Here is a 20643-nt window from a genome sequence, read left to right on the forward strand (position 1 = left end):
TCCTGGCAGGGCTTTGAACACAATGTCATGAAATGAAGTGGCAAATATGTCACTTTTGGTGTTAGAAATTACGCCCAGGGAGAGAATATTTTTATTTTCTTGGTTTGGGGTTTATTTTTATTTATTTATTGGTTTTTAGGTTTGGGGGGAGAGATCGACAACACATTTAGATGCATTGCTTTTTTTAAAAAAGATAAAAGATCGATTTTAATCATAACATATCTGGGATGTGGTTAGATCAAAATGTACCTCTTAGGTTGTACAAATGCCACCCCCTTCGGCCAATAAACAGTGCTGAGCTTTTGGCAATACCCGGACTATTGGGGGTTACAGTCAGACTGAAGTGACCTCAACAAGCCATGGCTTGCCCTCCAGGGACCCCTAGACTTTGTTTTATCCCAGCTTCTTCTCTGAGACACTACAAAGATGATCCAAATTTTCTGTTGATGTCTGAAGGCTGTCCTTGGAGTCTAGATCAAATTAGGTTTTCTATTACCATCCTAGAAGAACTTAGAGCTCTGTGTTGAAAGGAATTAAAACTTCAGGAATGCTTTGCACAAGTAAACGAGCCCACCCTGAATAGACATGGTAAGTGATTACAAATGCCTGATCCCATTTCTTTCCCCAGGTTCTTTCTCTCCCCTCCCACACATGTCCCCAAAGGGCCAGAGTATTAACATGGACTCAAGAAAGACCTCTCTTCTGTGGTTCATTTTTATTATGCAGACCCTAGTCTCTCCTTTATAAGTGGTTTTGTTGTTACTGTTGCTGCTATTCTTGATTAGTCACTCTTTTGAGACCCCATGGACTGTAGCCCCCCAGGCTCCTCTGTCCATGGGATTTCCCAGTCAAGAATACTGGAGTGGATTGCCATTTTCTTTTCCAAGAGATCTTTCGAGACCAGGGATTGAACCCACGTCTCCTGCATTGCAGGTGGATTCTTCACTGTTGAGAAAATCGGAGCTTCCCTGTAAGTGGTTAAATTTAGATTGTTAATGTCCATTTGGACAGACTTACCTGTCCAAATAGACATTAACAATCTGAAGTTACAAAACAAAATTGGAAGAAGGAAGGAAGAAACAGAGGGAGAGGAGGGAGGAAAAAGGGAGGGGAGGAGAGGAGATGGGCACAGCAAGATATACAAGTGACGTTTTGCTTTTCGTGATGGAAGATTTGAATTTTGATGATTTATTTCTTGATAAGACATATTTTTTAATCCCATGATTTAGATTATCTCATGAATCTTTGACTCTCTGCTTGTAGCTAAGAAATCTTTGGTATCAAGCCCTTGGAGTTTCCTTCTTATTGTCACAGCTCTCATGCTAAAAGGCAAAGGGGCTTTTGGGTCTATTTCATAACTCATGCATTTGAAGACTGGAGATTCCTCTTAACTTTTGCTTTGACAAGTTCATCACTTTAAGCCCATGAAATTGTGACCACCTTCACTTTTATCTTCCCGAATTGTCTCTGAGATGTCAGCTTTATCTGATTGTAAAATGTTATGTAATGTCCTCTAACTGCCTAGAAAACATCTGAAAATAACATGACTTGAAAAATAATAACCTAATCTGGTGAAATTAACTTCTATAACAATGCATTACATGGTTGTGATTAAAACTTTATTTCAAATAATATATATATTTTAGAATAGTTACATTGTTTCTAATAGACTCAGTTATGCAGCTTTAAAATGAGAACAATGTATTAAGTATGTATGAAGTACATTTTGCACAGGTGTATTTATTTCAGTTTTAAAAATCTCTACAAGAAATACAAGAAATAGACAAGTTGTAGGTGTTTGAGTTCATTTCTGTTAAAAATATTGGCTTTGCCTCTTCAAATCTTTCTAAGTTATATCAGATTCATTGGGATTCACATATCCCTGGTATATAAGTAGACTTTCTACATCTATACTCTTTCAAAGTGTTGGGGTTACGATTTTTATTCTGTGCTTATAAAATACATTGTACTGAAAACTCCAGAAAGTCAAAATCATCATTTATTCTTATAACTGGTACCACCTGCAAAATGGAAGCATCACAGCTCCACCCACGGCTCCTTCCTGGGTTTCATCACAGACACGAACCCTGGGAATTAAGGAATTTTGATTTGCAGCATCTAGACAAGTGACTTAATCATCATTAGGAAAGGAGCTTTTACCCGTATGTAAAAGTCAAAAATGGTTAGAGGGTTTTCCAAGAACACTTTCCTTGAGGTGACGTTTTCATGAGGCCCAAAGTAATGATTCAGACATCAATTCTGTATCATATTCCATCTCCTCTCTTTATCTATGTGTGATGTGTATGCATTTGTGCCTGCATGTCTGTATATATATGTATTTATTCATATGGAATCAGGAGAAAGTTGCTGAAATCAGCATTAAAAACATGTGTTTAAGCAATCATTACCCAGTAAGTGTAGAACCACACAGGGTTAATCTGCCTATGGACTAGCCAGTATGTCTCAAAGTGTGTCCCATCTCTCTAGAACTATTAAATGAGATCCTCTGCCAGTGAGGCCAAAGCATCTGTACTTAAAAAAAAAAAGTGATTCTTTTTCAAAATATTTATTGATTTATTTAGCTGCACCAGGTTTAGGTTGCAGCTTGTGAGATCTGTTTCCCTGACTTGGGCTCAAACCTGGGCCCCCTGCATGAGGAGTGCAGAGTCTTAGCCACTGGACCACCAGGGAAATAACAAGTGATTCTTATCTTTTCTAACATTTAAAGAATATGTTGGCTGGATCATTTATTCATTCATGTGTTCATTTAACAAACATTTACTGAGCTCCTATTAAGTACTGGGGAGTACAAATGAATAAGACAATCACAGTCCCTATCTCCAGGAAATCTACAATCTGGCATCTGCTAAACTGCATCTCATAGGCTCTCAGCAACCTACAAGAACTTAACAATTGTTGCAAACTTTTCTGCTGAACAGGACCCAAGTTAAGAATAACCCATGTTCTAAAGAATAAAGAGAATTGTAAGTAATCAGAAACCAGGTTCTTACTGTATTTAGGGCTTAGTAAGTGGCAGCTGAACTACCTCTAACTGCCATCACCACCCAAGCCCAAACCAGTTTTCTTCTTCAATTAACTTATTTGGCTGCACTGGGTCTTAGTTGTGCCATGCAGGATCTTTTTTTTTTTCTTTTTTCGGCTGAGGTACACAGACTCTCTAGCTGTGGCTCACAGGCTTCAGAATGTGCAGGCTTAGTTGCTTTGACATGTGGGATCTTAGTTCCCCAACCAGGGATTGAACTCTCATCCTCTGCATTGCAAAGTGGAGTCTTAACCACTGGACCACCAGGGAAGTCCCACAAACCCCATTTTCTATGGATGAATAATGCATAGAAAAAGAAGAGGAGAAGAGGAGGCATCAGGTCAAGGGCATAAAGTTCCAAAGCTTTCACCATAGTATTGTAACCAAAAATGAGGTCTGGCAGCTCAACACTCAAAAGTCAATAAAGAGGCCAGATTGGTAGAAAAGAAAGTTGTTTATTTTGGATGCCAGCAACAGGGGCAGGGTATAAGGGTGGGGGCGGACACCTGTCCAAAGGCTGACTACCCACCCTTGACAGTCAGGGAGCAACAGCTTTCGTAGACAGAGAGAGGGGACTACATCCAGACGCAGCACAGTCAGTTTTGACAGTCATCTTGCAATTGGTCATCAGTGGTCTAGCCAGCGTCATCTTGATTGTTGTAGGCACAATTAATCAGTTCCATGGGTCCATTTGTTCCCATTCCCTTGAGGCCAATTCTCGGAATTGTGGCAGCTTCTGTCATGGCTATAGTCTGGTCATGATGTAGTAAACGTCTTCCACCTGGTGGGGGTCTCACTATCTATCATATAGTTCACTACTGACAAAGCTATGGTTTTTCCAGTAGTCATGTATGGATGTGAAAGTTGGACCATAAAGAAAGCTGAGTACCAAAGAATTGATGCTTTTGAATGGTGGTGGTGGAGAAGACTCTTTAGAATCCTTTGGCCTGCAAGAATATCAAACCAGTCAATCGTAAAGGAAATCAGTCCTGAATGTTCATTGGAAGGACTGATGTTGAAGCTGAAACTCCAATATTTTGGCCACCTGATGTGAAGAACTGACTCATTGGAAAAGACCTTGATTCTTGGAAAGATTGAAGGCAGGAAGAGAAGGGGATGACAAAGGATGAGATGGTTGGATGGCATCACCTACTCGATGGACAAGAGTTTGAGCAAACTCCGGGAGTTGGTGATAGACAGGGAAGCCTGGTGTGCTATAGCCCATGGAGTCACAAAGAGTCAGATATGACTGAGCAACTGAACTGAACTGAAGATAGTTCACAGGATATATGGCTCAGAATATTAGCCATATTAGCTATATAGGACTAATGTCCTTGACTCAGGTCATTGAACTTGCTTACTGAATAAATTATTATTGTTTTGTCCTGTCTACTGTTTTCTTTGCTTTTGGCATCTTCTCACTTCTCTGATTAAACTTATTCTTTAGCTAAAATTTTTCCACAGGATCACAAAGAGTTGGACATAACTTAGTGACTGAAAAGCAACAACAGAAATTTTTCCACAGACAAAAGGCAGGCAGAGGGCATGGAGGACAAGGACCAGAGGGCCCTGATCCATTTCAGTATCACAGCACTTCCCTCTCCCCACTGTGAAAAGAGGGATTGCCTCCTCATGCCAAAAACCAAGTAAAGAAGGTGCTAGCTGAGACTCCTTTAGACATTGGCAGAAGGAGAGAATAGACATCTCTTCCTTTCAGAAGGAGAGCTAGACATCTAACTCTCTTGTCAAATGTCTACTTATGCAGTGGGCTTGCTGGTCTACCATCTGTAGCTGTCTCGGCTAGGTTGCAGAGAACTTGAGAGAGGAGGCAGTGTAGAGAACAGTGGTGGTGGACCAACCTGTATGCTCATGAAGATCACTGGATTTGAATCAACTCCCCACCTGGGAGGGCAGTCAGTTGATGAGGGATCCCTAGAAGCAAGAGGCTATAGGGTCCCCCATGCAGGTGGGAACTGAGAAATGTTGGAAGAGATCAATCCAGGAGTTCATCCATGCATTATGCAGTGAAGATCCACATTTCAGAGAATGCAAACAAGGGCCCTATATGAGAGTCAGCATTTAAATGTCTGTCATGCCAGATCACACACAGGGTTTCAGTTAACCAGGTCTCCTGCAAAGTGACTCACGATAGTGTATTAAATCACATTTCCACTTTCACAGAAACAAAAGAACGTTTGATCTTTGTAACCTTTAGTTTTTCTCTGCTATGCAAACACAGATAAAATAGAACCCAGAAGAAGTTGGAAAGGAGAAGTGGTAGTGTTGCTGACCAAAATCTTGGCCTTCTCTGCCCATTGAAGCATTTGGAGGAAATAGAAAGGTGGTTTGAACTTTCAGCCAGTGGCGAGGGGAACGCAGTACCCTCATGCCTCAAGAACTGTGCACACACATCCCTGCCATGAGGAGTCCAGGAGCTTATGTAAGACAAGGACTTGGAGTCAGGAGCCAGTGATGAGGAACAAAGGTGATAGGAGCTTGATTTCTTCCTCTTGCATTATTTCAAAGACAGTCGTAAACTGGCATCAGTGACCCAGTAATTGAGTCCGGCAGTTTGGGGCCCCATGGCCTCCTTTCTGATGTGTAACTACAAGGGGAAGGGTATTTTAAGGGTAAATAACAGGTAGGGGATGTATTTAGCATACAGTCAAAGGAAAAAATGTGAATTGTAGCTCCTGCAGAGTTGTTCCATCGCTACGTCGTGTCCAACTCTTTGCAACCCCATGAACTGCAGCACAGCAGGCTGACCTGTCTTTCACTATCTCCCAGAATGTCCTCAGACTCGTGTCCATTGAGTCTTTGATGCCATCCAACTATCTCATCCTGCAGAGTTAGGAGGCAGAAAAACAAACTTAGTTACAGAGTTAAGACCAGTTAAAGTTAAAAAAAAAAAAACTAAGAAATTTCAGGTCTACTAACTGTTCTCTTTATCTTCTTTGTTCTCAGGAAAGGGAAAGAAAAAACCCTCATTCCTCTTTTTCCCTCTTCACTTCAACAATAGGGCAAACCAACACCCTCCACCCCCATTTTGAATGCCTGTGCAGGGGGAACAGAATGATGCACAGTAGCATTCCGGATAGAGTGAGTTTTTAATTGGACTAAATTGGAATAGAATGATTAGAAAGCTATGGGATCTGGCCATATTATTGTGGCATAAAGTGTGTAACTGAAGGAGGTAACTGAAAAAAATTAAGTATTTCATGTTTATATCACAATGTAATGTGCTTTTCACATGGCTCAGAGGTAAAGAACCCGTCTGCTGATGCAGGAAACCCGGGAGACGTGCGTTCAGTCCCAGCATTGGGGAGATCCCCTGGAGAAGGAAATGGCAACCCACTCCAGTATCCTTGCTTAGAAAAGCCCTTGGACAGAGGAATCTGGAGGGTTATAGCCCATGGGGTTGCGAAGAGTCAGACACGACTTAGCGACAGCGCCCACAAGCACACACACACCTCCACACTGTTGTAGACTGAATTTTTGTGCACCTCCTGCCAAATTCATGTGGTGAAACCTAATCCCCAGTGCAATGACATGTGGAGGTGAGGAGGTAATTAGTTCTTGAGGACGGATCCCTCATGAATGGGATTAGTGCCCTAATAAAAGACACCATAGAGAGCTCCCTTGCCCCTTCTTCTAGGTAAGGGCCAGCAAGAAGACAACAGATTACGACACATGAAATAGGCTCTCATCTCACCTAGTCTGCAGGCACCTAGGTCTTGGACCGCCCCCCGCCCCCGTCTCCAGACTGTGGGAAATAAATTTCTGTGTTTAAGCTTTCCAGTTCACCATATTTTTGGTATCGCATCCCAAGTGGACTAAGACACACAACAACTTCAAACCATTTAGTAAACCATCTGAATGGATATTATGTGAAAAATGAACAAATGAAAACGTGTTCTTTGGTAAAATAAGACTGTGAAGCAATGTAAACTATAATCCCTACTATAAAATTAGCCACAGCTGCCACCACCATGCTGAAATTGACAGTGACAATCACTATATTAAAGGCTCTGTGAAGTTCTGCAGAAAAGACTATTAGATTGTTTTCAACCCAGCATTTCACTTGTTCTCAATAGGAAGAGAAAGAAGGAGATGTTACATCTTATGGGATGCTGATGTGCTATGAAGGACACCTTGAGAAGTAAATACTTGGATAAACAAAGTTTGTGTTGCATAGTGTAGGATGTAGTGCTATGAGATGATAGATCAAAGAGATTATTATGTGACATCATGGCTATTAAAAGTAACATTGAACATACTGTCACTCATGAAGATAATAATAATAACTAATCTTTATTGAAGGTGAAATATCTTCTGGAGGTTTTCTGTACATTATCATATCTAATTTTCCCAAGAACCCTGAGGCAAGTACTATTTATATCCTCAGGTTATAGTTTAAAAGCTTCCCTTGTAGCTCAGTTGGCAAAGAATCTGCCTGCAATGCAGGAGACCTGGGTTTGATCCCTGGGTCTGGAAGATTCCCTGGTTTAGGAAAGGGCAACCCACTCCAGTATGCTTGCCTGGAGAATCCCATGGACAGAGAAGCCTGGCGGGCTACAGTCCATGGGGTTGAAAGAGTCGGACACAATTTAGCTACTAAACTACCACCACAAGTTATAATTGAGAAAAGTGGAGGCCAAGTTTACACAGCCAGGAAAAAGCCTTAACCCAGGTCTGTCAGAGCCCAGCCCTGCTCTGGACCACTGGGATATATTGCTCTGTATCCCTATCTATCTCTGCACTCTTTGGGGACATTCTCCAGACTGCGATTCTAGTATTACTCACCACCACATCGAATAATCAGTCATAGCTCTGAACCTCGTGGCAATTAAATGATCCTTACTTTTCCAACCAGCGTGTTCAGGCTCAACAATAAGGTAAGGGTCTGCATAATAAGTGTAGCAATGATTTGAAATTGATATGAACTACAAGAGAAAGGCCAAAGGGAGGCTGAGCAGCTGTTTGCTTCGGAAATGTTAAGGTTCCTCTGGGTGGCATGTTATACGAGTCTCTGTGTGTGCTGAGGGGGTGGGGTGGGTATGGGGAAAATATTTATCTTCAATATACCCCGAGTATGAGAAAATTGGTTGCAGATGGCTCACAGCTGTGAGGAATACCTTTGTTTCATTTGAAAGTTGTTATAAATCTGTTCCTTAAACTACCTGCTCCAGTGACTTTTAATTTAGAGGATGTTGGGTAAGTCCCTGGATCTGATGCTCATATATCACCATAAAAGTTGTGGGGTGGCTTGGCCTGGAAACCCCGTGGGAAAGGCCCTAGATTTATCGAAGGACTGGGTTACCACGGGTGCTTTGGGGAGTTTGAGTAAAGACTTTTATTGATTATCAACATTGTAAAGAAGAAATCAATTTTTACCAAGAGTGGAATTGAGGGAGAAAATCCCCTTTGGCTATAATTTTTTTTTTTAAAAAAGAAGTTAAGCCAGAATTAGTCTTTTTTCTCTGAGAGCATTTTGGAGGTGGAACTGTTATTCCACAAGTTTGGAGTGAAATGGAAAAGACACAGTTTTTGTGGGTAAGCAGTTTAACTGATTTTTCTCTACAAGGGCAAGGAATATTGAATCAATATCCAGTGGTACATTTTTTATGGGGTCAGGGTCAGGGGATGGAAGGGAGATAAGTGGATGATAATCAAAAAGAGTTATTTGGGAAAAAAAAAAGAGTTATTTGGTTTCATAAAGTTCAAATTAACAGATCTCATATTTGGAAAGCAAAACTTTTCTCATGTTTCTGTATCCTACAGCAAATTGGCACTAAATTCTACAAAGCGACTTTTAAAAAGTGTCTTAAATTCTGGGAGTTCCTATAATTTCTGTTTTACAAGGGTTTATTTTTAATTATTGAAATTTCAAGGCTCCTTTCACACTAACTCTTTGGAAGTCAGAAGCTCTGACTTTGCATTTTCTTCTGACTCCTTAAGTTTTGAGAGCTTTAGTTAATGGGTGTATACCCTCTACAGTGGCCTCCTTTACCTCCATTATAGCCAGCATATCAGTCTTCCCAGAAAACAATGGACCCTTCCTAGAGATGCATCAAAACAAAGATCTCAATCTTAAACAAACAAACAAAAAAAGAACTCTATGAACCACTTAAGTTTTCCTATCACGCACAAGCCATCTAAGGGAAAAATGAAACTCATCTTAATGAGCAACGAAGGTAGAACATAGAAGGCCACCACAAGGTAACAAAGGATCCGGCTTTTCCCTGACTGTTCTCATTCAAAGATTTTCTCCACCTTGCATATGCATCAAATTAGCAAGAACTGTTTTAAGGGTGATTGCCATAAACTGACTACAATTTAGCAGGCTGAGTAATGAAGAATACTTCTATTTGCAATACTAAAGCTTGCCAAGGGAAAGAATCTATATTATATTCCTAACTTCACTAGATGTGACTTTAAGATATATCATCAATCCAGCCTCTAGAAACATCCTCAAAAGAAAGAAAAAGATACTTGGTTTTACCAAATAAATATTTTTTAATAGTCTGAACTTTTTAATTTCTGTTTTATAACATGTTTTTTTTTTAATTTTGTGATCAGGTTTTCTGCTTTTATGGTCAAAATTGATTTCCAGAGACAAAATCCTTAAATATATTATTGCACTAGGGCTTCCCTGCTGGCTCAGTGGTTAAGAATCCACCTGCCAACGCAAGAGATGCAAGTTCGATCCCTGGGTCAGGAAGATCCCCTGGAGAAGGGAATGGCAACCCCCTCCAGTATTCTTGCCTGGGAGATCCCATGGACAGTGGAGTCTGGTGGGCTACAGTCCAGTGGGTCACAAAAAGTCAGACACAGTTTAGTGACTAAACAACAAGAGCATAGATTAATTTCTATGCTTTATTTTTCTAAACTTTATTTAGGTTTTCTTTATTATGGTCCACTTTATGACTGTCCAGGAACTATTTAGTCATATTTTGGGGAAAGATAAAATCCATCAATTCAAGTCAAAGTGTTAATACATGTTTTTGTTCTCTTCTATTATGACAATTTAAAAAAAAAAAAAAAGAAACTGGCTACTTGGGTTGCAGGAAAGATGGCCCACATGTTTTAGCCCAATACTTCTCAAATTTTAATGTGCCTCTAAACTACCCAGGGATCTTATTAAAATGCAGATTCTGAATCATTGACCTGGATAGAGCCTGAGATTCTGTTTCTAACAAGCTGACAAGATGGTACTAATACTGCAAGTTAAGAATCTTTGGTACATGGGCGAGGAGGAGAACAGGAAAGTTCCTAAATAAAGGAAAAGGCATAGCGTAAAACACTGACCACCTTGACATCTTAGTGTCCATCTATAAATATCTTGAAAAATAAACAATTAGAGCCATGATAATAGGACTTCCCTGTAGCTCAAATGGTAAAGAATCTGCCTCCAATGCAGGAGACGAGGGTTCAGTCTCTGGGTTGGGAAGTTCCCCTGGAGAAGGGAACGGCAATCCACTCCAGTATTCTTGCTTGGAGAATTCCACGGACAGAGAAGTCTGGCGGGCTACAGTCTGTAGGGCTGCAAAGAGCCGGACACGACTGAGCAGCTAACACATATAACACACATAATTATCATACACATATTTGGGTAAGACCTGTATAAAGAATTATAGCAGAAAAGCCTCATTCTACCTTTAGCTCTGCCACTAATTATGAGAATTTGGGCAATTCAACCACACAATCTAGATTTTGGTTTTCTTATCTCTATAATGATGCAGGTATGTCCTCAACTAATTTTACCACCAGAGATAACATGATTTGTGCATTTATGTAAGTATGAAGTGCTGCACTTAAGAAAGATAAATAGGTATCTTCCTATGTTGCTATTGTGTTTATTTTCTGAGAAGCAGATTAACAATCCCTATTTTTTTTTGCCTAGAACATTCATTTTATTCTTTTTTTTTTAATTTTAAAATCTTTAATTCTTACATGCGTTCCCAAACATGAACCCCCCTCCCACCTCCCTCCCCACAACATCTATTTTTAAACAAGAACTCCACCTCTAGAAATTAGTCCTAAAATATAATCATCAGTTCAGTTCAGTCACTCACTTGTGTCTGACTCTTTGCAACCCCATGGGCTGCAGCACTCCAGGCTTCCCTGTCCATCACCAACTCCCAGAGCTTACTTAAACTCATGTCCATTGAGTCAGTGAAGCTATCCAACCATCTCACCCTCGGTCATCCCCTTCTCCTCCTGCCTTCAGTCTTTCCCAAAATCACGGTCTTTTCCAATGAGTCAGTTCTTTGCATCAGGTGGACAAAGTATTTGAGTTTCACCTTCAGCATCAGTCCTTCCAATGATTATTCAGGACTGATTTCCTTTAGGATGGACTGGTTGGATTTCCTTGGAGTCCAAGGAACTCTCAAGAGTCTTCCAACACCACAGTTCAAAAGCATCAATTCTTTGACACTCATCTTTCTTTATAGTCCAACTCTCACGTCCATACACAACTACTGGAAAAATCATAGCTTTGACTAGACAGACCTTTGTTGGCAAGGTAATGTCTCTGCTTTTTAATATGCTGTCTAGGTTGGTCATAGCTTTTCTTCCAAGGAGGAAGTGTCTTTTAATTTCATGGCTGCAGTCACCATCTGCAGTGATTTGGGGGCCAAAATACTAAAGTCTCTCACTGTTTCCATTGTTTCCCCATCTATTTGCCATGAAATGATGGGACCAGATGCCATGATCTTCGTTTTCTGAATGTTAAGTTTTAAGGCAACTTTTTCACTCTCCTCTTTCACTTTCATCAAGAGGCTTTTTAGTTCCTCTTCACTTTCTGCCATAAGGGTGTTGTCATCTGCATGTCTGAGGTTATTGATATTCCTCCCAGCAATCTTGATTCAGGCTTGCAATTCATCCAGCGTGGCATTTCTCATGATGTACTCTGCATATAAGTTAAATAAGCAGGGTAACAATGTACAGCCTTGACATACTCCTTTCCCAATTTGGAACCAGTCTGTTATTTCATGTCCAGTTCTAAACTGTTGCGTCTTGACCTGTATACAGATTTCTCAGAAGGCAGGTCAGGTAGTCTTATACTCCCATCTCTTTAAGAATTTTCCACAGTTTGTTGTGATCCACACAGCCAAAGGTTTTGACGTAGTCAATAAAGCAGAAGTAGATGTTTTTCCGGAACTGTCTTACTTTTTTGATGATCCAACAGATGTTGGCAATTTGATCTCTGGTTCCTCTGCCTTTTCTAAATCCAGTTTGAACATCTGGAAGTTCATGGTTCGTGTACTGTTGAAGCCTGACTTGGAGAATTTTGAGCATTACTTTGCTGGCCTGTGAGATGAGTGCAATCAACACGATGGCATGTCACCCAACAATTTTAAAAATATTTTAAGGGATATTGTGACAAGACATTGTATAATAGAAATTGAAAAGATTCTGGAAGGAAATGGACTAGATTTAAATAAGACTTTATATTCATCAGGTTTTCTTTCAGTTCAGTTCAGTCTCTCAGTCGTGTCCAATTCTTTGTGACCCCATGAACTGCAGCATGCCAGGCTTCCCTGTCCATCACCAACTCCCGGAGTTCATGCAAACTCATGTCCATCGAGTTGGTGATGCCATCCAGCCATCTCATCCTCTGTTGTCCCCTTCTCCTCCTGCCCCCAATCCCTCCCAGCATCAGAGTCTTTTCCAATGAGTCCACTCTTCACATAAGGTGGCCAAAGTATTGGAGTTTCACCTTTAGCATCAGTCCTTCCAAAGGACACCCAGGACTGATCTCCTTTAGAATGGACTGGTTGGATCTCCTTGCAGTCCAAGGCACTCTCAAGAGTCTTCTCCAACACCATAGTTCAAAAGCATCCATTCTTTGGTGCTCAGCTTTCTTCACAGTCCAAAACTCACATCCATACATGACCACTGGAAAAACTATAGCCTTAACTAGACGGACCTTTGTTGGCAAAGTAATGTCTCTGCTTTTGAATATGCTATCTAGGTTGGTCATTACTTTCCTTCCAAGGAGTAAGCGTCTTTTAATTTCATGGCTTCAGTCACCATCTGCCGTGATTTGGGAGTCCCCCAAAATAAAGTCTGACACTGTTTCCACTGTTTCCCTATCTATTTCCCATAAAGTGATGGGACCAGATGCCATGATCTTTGTTTTCTGAATGTTGAGCTTTAAGCCAACTTTTTCACTCTCCTCTTTCACTTTCATCAAGAGGCTTTTTAGTTCCTCTTCACTTTCTGCAATAAGGGTGGTGTCATCTGCATATCTGAGGTTATTCATATTTCTCCCGGCAATCTTGATTCCAGCTTGTGCTTCCTACAGCCAAGCATTTCTCATGATGTACACTGCATATAAGTTAAATAAGCAGGGTGACAATGTACAGCCTTGACGTACTCCTTTTCCTATTTGGAACCAGTCTGTTGTTCCATGTCCAGTTCTAACTGTTGCTTCCTGACCTGCATATAGGTTTCTCAGGAGGGAGATCAAGTGGTCTGGTATCCCCATCTCTTTCAGAATTTTCCACAGTTTATTGTGATCCACACAGTCAAAGGCTTTGGCATAGTCAATAAAGCAGAAATAGATGTTTTTCTGGAATTCTCTTGCTTTTTCCATGATCCAGCAGATGTTGGCAATTTGATCTCTTTAGGGCATGGCTAATAGTTTGATAATCATAAATAAGGAATATTTTTAAGATTAATTCTCACTGGAGAATTGGGAAAGTGTTCTAGATAATGTCTCACTTGCTCTCACTCACTCTCAAAAAGTTGAGTGCAATAATTTCTTGGGTCCTTTTCAGTTCTAAGATGTAATTATTCTATAAAGGAGCTTCTTTTTCTAACAAAGCACACTGAAAAATTGGAACAACAATTCAGATAACCATTTCAAAGTCGGTTTCTCAATTTTTTAAATAGAACTTTACTTTGTGTTTCTTTTCGGCTGTGCTGGGGCCTCGCTGCTACCTGGGCTTTTCCTGGGTTGTGGCCAGCGGGAGCGACTCTCTCGCGGTGGCGCTCAGGCTTCTCTCTGCGGTGGCTTCTCTGTTGCAGAGCACAGACTAGCTGCAGCTCCCGGGCTCTAGGGCAAGGCTCAATAGTTGTGATGCCTGGACTTAGTCGTTCCAAGGCATGTGGGATCTTCCTGGATCAGGGATTAAATCCATGTCTCCTGTATTTGCAGGTGAATTCTTTACCACTGAGCCATCAAGGAAGCCCCAGAGTTTCTCTTAGCATTAAGTTTTCAGTGAATAAAAACATCTCCTTATGAAGCATATGTGATCCCCATGGTTTTCAGTCACTCAACGTTCTCTGTATTGATCCTTTGGGAATTAAATTTTATAATATCGAGTGATCTCCAGAAGTGTCTAGGGTTCCTTTTTTTCTTTCTTTCTCAATTTTTAAATCACCTAAATGTTGTTTGCCTAATGGAAATTTAAATGTTGATCAAAAAGCAGAACATCAAGTGTTAAAAATCTACAGAGTGCCACAAATTGCTAGCACTGGGGTATAGGGTGAATTAACTTTGTAGGTCAACAGTGGTACATATATCAGGCTGTTACTGAGGTAGTAATCTATGAAGATGTATTTTGGTGAAATGTGTGTCTAATAATGTATATGAAACTGCATAAATAGACTTTGTTATACATAAATGTGGGCTTCCCACTTGCCAGCGGAGGACACATAGGAAACACGAGTTCGATCCTTGGGTTGGGAAGATCCCCTGGAGGAGAGCATGGCAACCCACTCCATTACTCTTGCCTAGAGAATCCCATGGACAGAGGAGCCTGGCAGGATACAGTTCACAGGGTTGAACAGAGTCAGACACGACTAAAGCAACTGAGCACACACACACGCACATAATAAACAAATGTATATCTTCTCAAAAAAAAAAAAAAAAACCACACAATTGAATTGTAAATGCCTTAAATTAGAACAAAATCTAAGATGCCTTCTGACTTAAAATATATGTGAATCTATGTTAATCTCTTTCTTCCTTTCCCCTAAAACAGTCAGTGAACAGTGCAGTGTCTGCAGCTAATCTTAGTTTGGGGCTGAATGATCCAGTGCTTATTCGTTCTGCTGAAGTTAGGTAAACAAAATCTACCTTCCCCACACTATCTGGGTTCCCAGGGCCTCTTCACGCATCTGTACGATACTGTGGGAAAATAGGTGGCCAAACCCTAGATAAATCCCAAATACACATGTTTTAAATGTCAAGTCCAAAACTAATAAAATGCAAATTTAACTAGAGTTTTCTTGATAAAAAGATCAATGATAATGTTTAATGTCTGAGTGTGATGCATTATTTTCAGTGCATATAATTGACATGATTACTATTGAAGCAGTGAACCTGTTATTTTGATACTAATATGTGGAAAAAATGATTTCCTTTATAAAACTCACTAAAAACCTCTTATACCACTTCCTAGAATACGGGGCCATTAAGATTTCATTTTGAATTAGTATCAAAGTCATATTTAATATTTGGTTCAAATGAGTGAAGATAAACTTGTTTTCTCTTATCTTCCTAGTAAATTTGAGTGATACCCCAGTTAAGTCTTTATTCGGTCCTCAGTTTAAAAAAAAAAAAGCTTAACATTTTGTAAACGGATTAATAAGACCAAGTTATATATATGTGTGTAATGAATGTGTTTTCCATTAGTACAGCCATTTGTGTTTTGAAAAAAAAATGTTTTAAATGTGTGTGTTGTTTCATGTTTGCCTATTAATTGTTTTCATTTCTCCCTTGGATAGTAACTGGCAAGTGGAAAGTTGTTGGATGTTTGAATATCAAACTTGTCTGAAAAAGCTTAGAAAATTATTAAGTGGTGGACACCATTTGACTTTCTGATGTTAGAGAAATAATTAGACTTCAGTTTTCACTTTCCAGCTAGTTCAGTCATTTAACATGGCCACCAAGATGAAAGTGTTTAAAAACTCTCACAAAGAATTCACCTGGACTTTCCCACCGTCACCTGAAGTCATCATGTGTAACTAGAGTGTATGGCCTGAATTCTATGTGGCTCTTAGGACTTCAGATGTAATTTTGCAAGTGACCTTACATCAATAATTTTTTTAGAACGATGACTTTGTTTTTATGAAAATGATACATGGTCATGATAAAAATTTTAAACAATAAAGTACAAAAAAAAGAAAAGCACAGATGATCCCAAATCTTACCACCTGATAATAAACATTTTTTAGTACTTGATGAATATTATCCAGATCTCTATACATATGCAGCTGACCCTCAAATGCAGGGGGTGGGGTTGGGGTTAGCGGTGCTAACCCTATTGTTTTCTTATATTTTTCTGAAGGATAATTGCTTCACAATGTTCTGTTAGCTTCTGTTGTACAACAACGTGAATCAGCTATGTGTATATATATCCAACTTCTCTGATGGTTCAGCAGGTAAAGAATCTGCCTGCAATGCAGTGAAAAATCCATGTACAACTTTATTCAGGGCTTCCCAGGTGGCACTAGCAGTAAGAACCTGCCTGCTAATGCAGGCGACGTAAGAGACATGGGTTTGATCCTTGGGTGGGGAAGATCCCCTGTCCCTATTAAACTGTAATCTTCCTCAGAACAAGACCTGTGTGCTTATTTTTTCCCCCTTCTTTATATTTTTCCCCAGTCACCTGGGCTTTCCACAAAGCTCAGAGGGCCATATAGGCAGGTGCTTAATCAATAGTCGTTGAGTGATCATTCCCAGACCAGGCAGATGGAAGTCTGCATTTTGCAGTCATTGGGTGGTTGTGATGTGCTGCCTACAGGCTCTGCAAGGCAGATGAAGGGTCTGGAGGTATCACAGAAGTGGTGAGGGGTCCCGGGAGGCTCCACCAATGGGAACGCGGGACAGATGTTAAGAAATGCCTCACCAGGGAGGCTGGGAGCTTAGTTAGAATGACAGAAACCTGCCTAACAATGGCACTGCCAAATTATATCCCTGAATCGCTTTATACAAACTCTAATTAAATAAGGATAAATAAGTATAACATTTACATAGAAACTAATACATTGTGACACCGTGAGTTTAAAGAAAATGAGGGGAAAAAAATCCCAAGGGTGAGAAATAAACAGACAATGGTGCACTGATGGGGAAAATAAGCAGAAGCGCCTCTGGGGAAAAGAGGGGGCAAAAGAAGGACAGGCGGGAAGGTAGGTTTCTTTTGTTACTGAAAGTGGGGTCTGGCTGCTTGCTGCTCAAAAGCCATTAGAGTCCAGGTTGGTGGAAAGGAAAACTTTGCTTTATTTTGATGCTGACAACTAGGGGTAGGGGGGTGGGGAGAGGGGATGCCCATCCAAAGGTCAATTCCCACCCCCACCCCGACAATCAGGGTGCAAGAGCTTTTACAGACAAAGAAAGAGGGCAGCATTAGAAACAGCACAGTCAGCTCTAACAGTCATCTTGAAATTGGTCACTGGTAGTCTGACAAGTGTCATCTTAATTGTTTTATGTACAGTTAATCTTGAGTCCCGGGGTTGATTTGTTCCCATTTCCTTGAGGCAGGTTCTTAGAATCATGGCAGCTTATGTCACGGCTACTGTCAGGTCACTGTGTAGTTAGCGTCTTCCACCTTGTGGGGTTTTCAGTATCTAAAAGACAGCTCACAGGATATGGCTCAGAATATTATGTATAGCCCTTGAGAAGGAACTAACAGTCCTTGACTTTGCTCAGTGACTACCTTATTCAGTCTCCTTTGACTGTTTTCCTTTGTTTGTGCGTGTTCTCATTCCTCTGGGTAAACTTTATCTTTGGCTAAAGTTTTTCCACTGACAAGAGGCAGGCACAGGACATGGAGGGCAAGGACCATTGTGTCTTGTTCCATTTCACTTTGTCTAGTTGAGTGTCACAAACCTGCTGGAAAATCCTGCTTATGTGAAGAGGAGCAAAATCTTCGAGGAAGTGAGGCCCATAATTGAGACCATATGTAACCCTCTTTTCAGGCTTTTTAGGGGCTGAAGAGTAAAGAACATTAAGACAATCTTAAGAGCCCATTCACATTGCCAAATAATACAAAGTAGTTCTACTTTTTCTATGAATGAAGATATATTTTGTGGGACATGAAAAATATCAGGGTGATTTCTGAATCTTGGCTTCTGAATAATATCTTTTAAAATTTCTGTCTGTGTATTTCTCACGTGCTCTGAAGACACTCATGATTCAGCCAGTCTCAAAGAGTACAGTTGCTTCTGAAATCAGAAGGTGTCACGGATGCCTCAAGTGTCACTCAAGTCCATGCCACTCTGGACCAAGCACTCTGCCACCTCCCTTTAACACGAGTCCCACAGGAAAATGATCTCGGTTTTCCTCTGATTCTGCTCTTGGTTGAGAAAAAGAGTAAATGTAGAAATGGCTTGCCCACCATCACAACCCATGTCCTACAGACAAGTATTTAGTCTACTTTGGTCTATTTAGTCTATGTTATAGAGCCGAGAGGAAATAAATGAGAACAGATTTAGAGTCAGATATGCTCGATTTGGTTTCTTTGGTGGCTCAGATGGTAAAGAATCCACCTGCAGTGCAGGAGACCCTGTTTCAATCCCTGGGTCAGGAAGATCCCCTGGAGAAGGAAATGGCTACCACTTCAGTCTTCATGCCTGGAGAATTCCCTGGACAGAGGAGCCTGGCGGGCTACACCATGTGATTGCAAAGAGCTGGACATGACTGAGTGACTAACATTTTGACTTTGACGCTCAATTTGGAATCTTGACTTTGCAACTGGAGGAAGTCATTTAGTCCCTCCCTCTGAATCTCAGTTACCTCTTCCATAAGGTAGAAATAATAAGAGCTGCCTTGTAGGACTGCTTTTATACTAAGTGGCATAAGTATAGTAAAGTCCCCTACATACAAACCTTCAAGTTGCAGACTTTCAAAGATGCAAACATGCATTCGTATGTCCAACCACATAAGTTAGTTCATGTGTCTGGTGTATATTATCATCTTCCTGCAAGCATCCTCTACAAGTGGTTGTGCTTTTGTGTACTTTACTGTCCAATATTACATAGAGTGTGCAGTAGTACAAGGTCTTTCTTTCAAGCTCAGGATGACCAGAAGCAAGCATAAAAGCATCAGTGATGTAGTTGGTCCTGTTGTACTTTTTCCAGCTACTGTACTGTAAGATCAAACATGTTTTATTTATTTCTTGTGTTTGATTTTTTTGTTTTATCAACCTATTACAGTATAAATACTATATAGCTGATACAGAATTAGCTGTGTCACCTAGTTGGGTACCTAGGCTAACTTTGTTGAACTTACAAACAAATTGGACTTAGGAACGCACTCTCAGAATGGAACTCACTCATATGTAGGGGACTTACTGTATAATAAACAAGCTTTACATCTCTATCCCACCCACACAAGAGGTTCATAGGAGCCATGCTTATTCTGTGTGAGAGCAGCTCCAACTCCTTTACCGAATAGAAAGTCATTTATTCAAACAAATAAGCAAGGAGAGCAAACCAGTGAAACCTAAGGGAAATCAAGCCTGAATATTCATTGGAAGGACTGATGCTAAAGCTCCAATAGTCTGGCCACCTAATTCAAAGAGCCAGCTCATTGAAAAAGACCCTAATGCTGAGAAAGATTGAAAGCAGGAGGAGAAGGGGGCGACAGAGGATGAGATGATTCGATGGCATCACTGACTCAATGGACATGAGTTTGAGCAAACTTGGGGAAAATGTGAAGGACAGGGAAGCCTGATTTGCTCCAGTCCATGGAGTTGTAAAGAGTCAGACATGACTCAGTGACTGAACAAGACAAAATGAACTCCACAATCTTGGCCTAGAAATAAGAAATCTTGGGATATCAAGGTTGGTTACTTGAGTTGAGATAAAATGGGAGTAGGTGTCATTTAACCTTGTGCATTGCCAGAGCAGGAAAAGCTACCCAAAGAATAAGAGAAAGGGGGAAAGAGATGAAAAAACAATATGAGAGAACACCTCCTCTGTCTAGGTGAATAATAAAATTCTCCAAAAATATTTTCAGTCTGTTAAATTGTATCAGATTCTCAAGATGCAGACAATTATAGTACTTCCCTTTCAAGAACATGCTTACTTTCTATTAAAGGGTACCATGCACTGTTTCAAAAGGAACATGACTGGAGAATCTGGCACGTAAGGAAGAAAAATATGAGAAGCTGGAGATCAGACAAATGGGAACTTTTCCCAACTCGATTTTATAATTTTTGTTTAAGTTCGTACAACAGAAAGGGTATTGGTGGGTATGTGAAAAGAGAATGAGGCTCTGGTCTTGAAGAGACTGAAATTTAATAGAAGAAATAATACAAGTGTACAGAATAGTAACTCTAAGAAGTCTAAGAGTGCACTGTAAGGGAAGAACAGAAGGGTGGCAAGACAGGCTACCCTGAAATAGGCCACTTAGGTATATTGATTACTTTGAGCTGAAAGTACTCAAAAAACAGTAGATGCAGGGACTTCTCTGGTGGTCCAGTGCTTAAGATTCCATGCTCCCAAGGAAGGGGGTCTGGGTTCAATCCTTGGTCAGGGAACTAGATCCCCCATGCCACAACAGATTGAAGACCCTATGTGCCGCAACTAAGACCCAGTGCAGTCAAATCAATAAATTCTTTAAAGATTTTTTTTATGTGTATAGG

This window comes from Ovis canadensis, chromosome 6 (assembly GCF_042477335.2).
Source record: "Ovis canadensis isolate MfBH-ARS-UI-01 breed Bighorn chromosome 6, ARS-UI_OviCan_v2, whole genome shotgun sequence".
Taxonomy (NCBI): domain Eukaryota; kingdom Metazoa; phylum Chordata; class Mammalia; order Artiodactyla; family Bovidae; genus Ovis; species Ovis canadensis.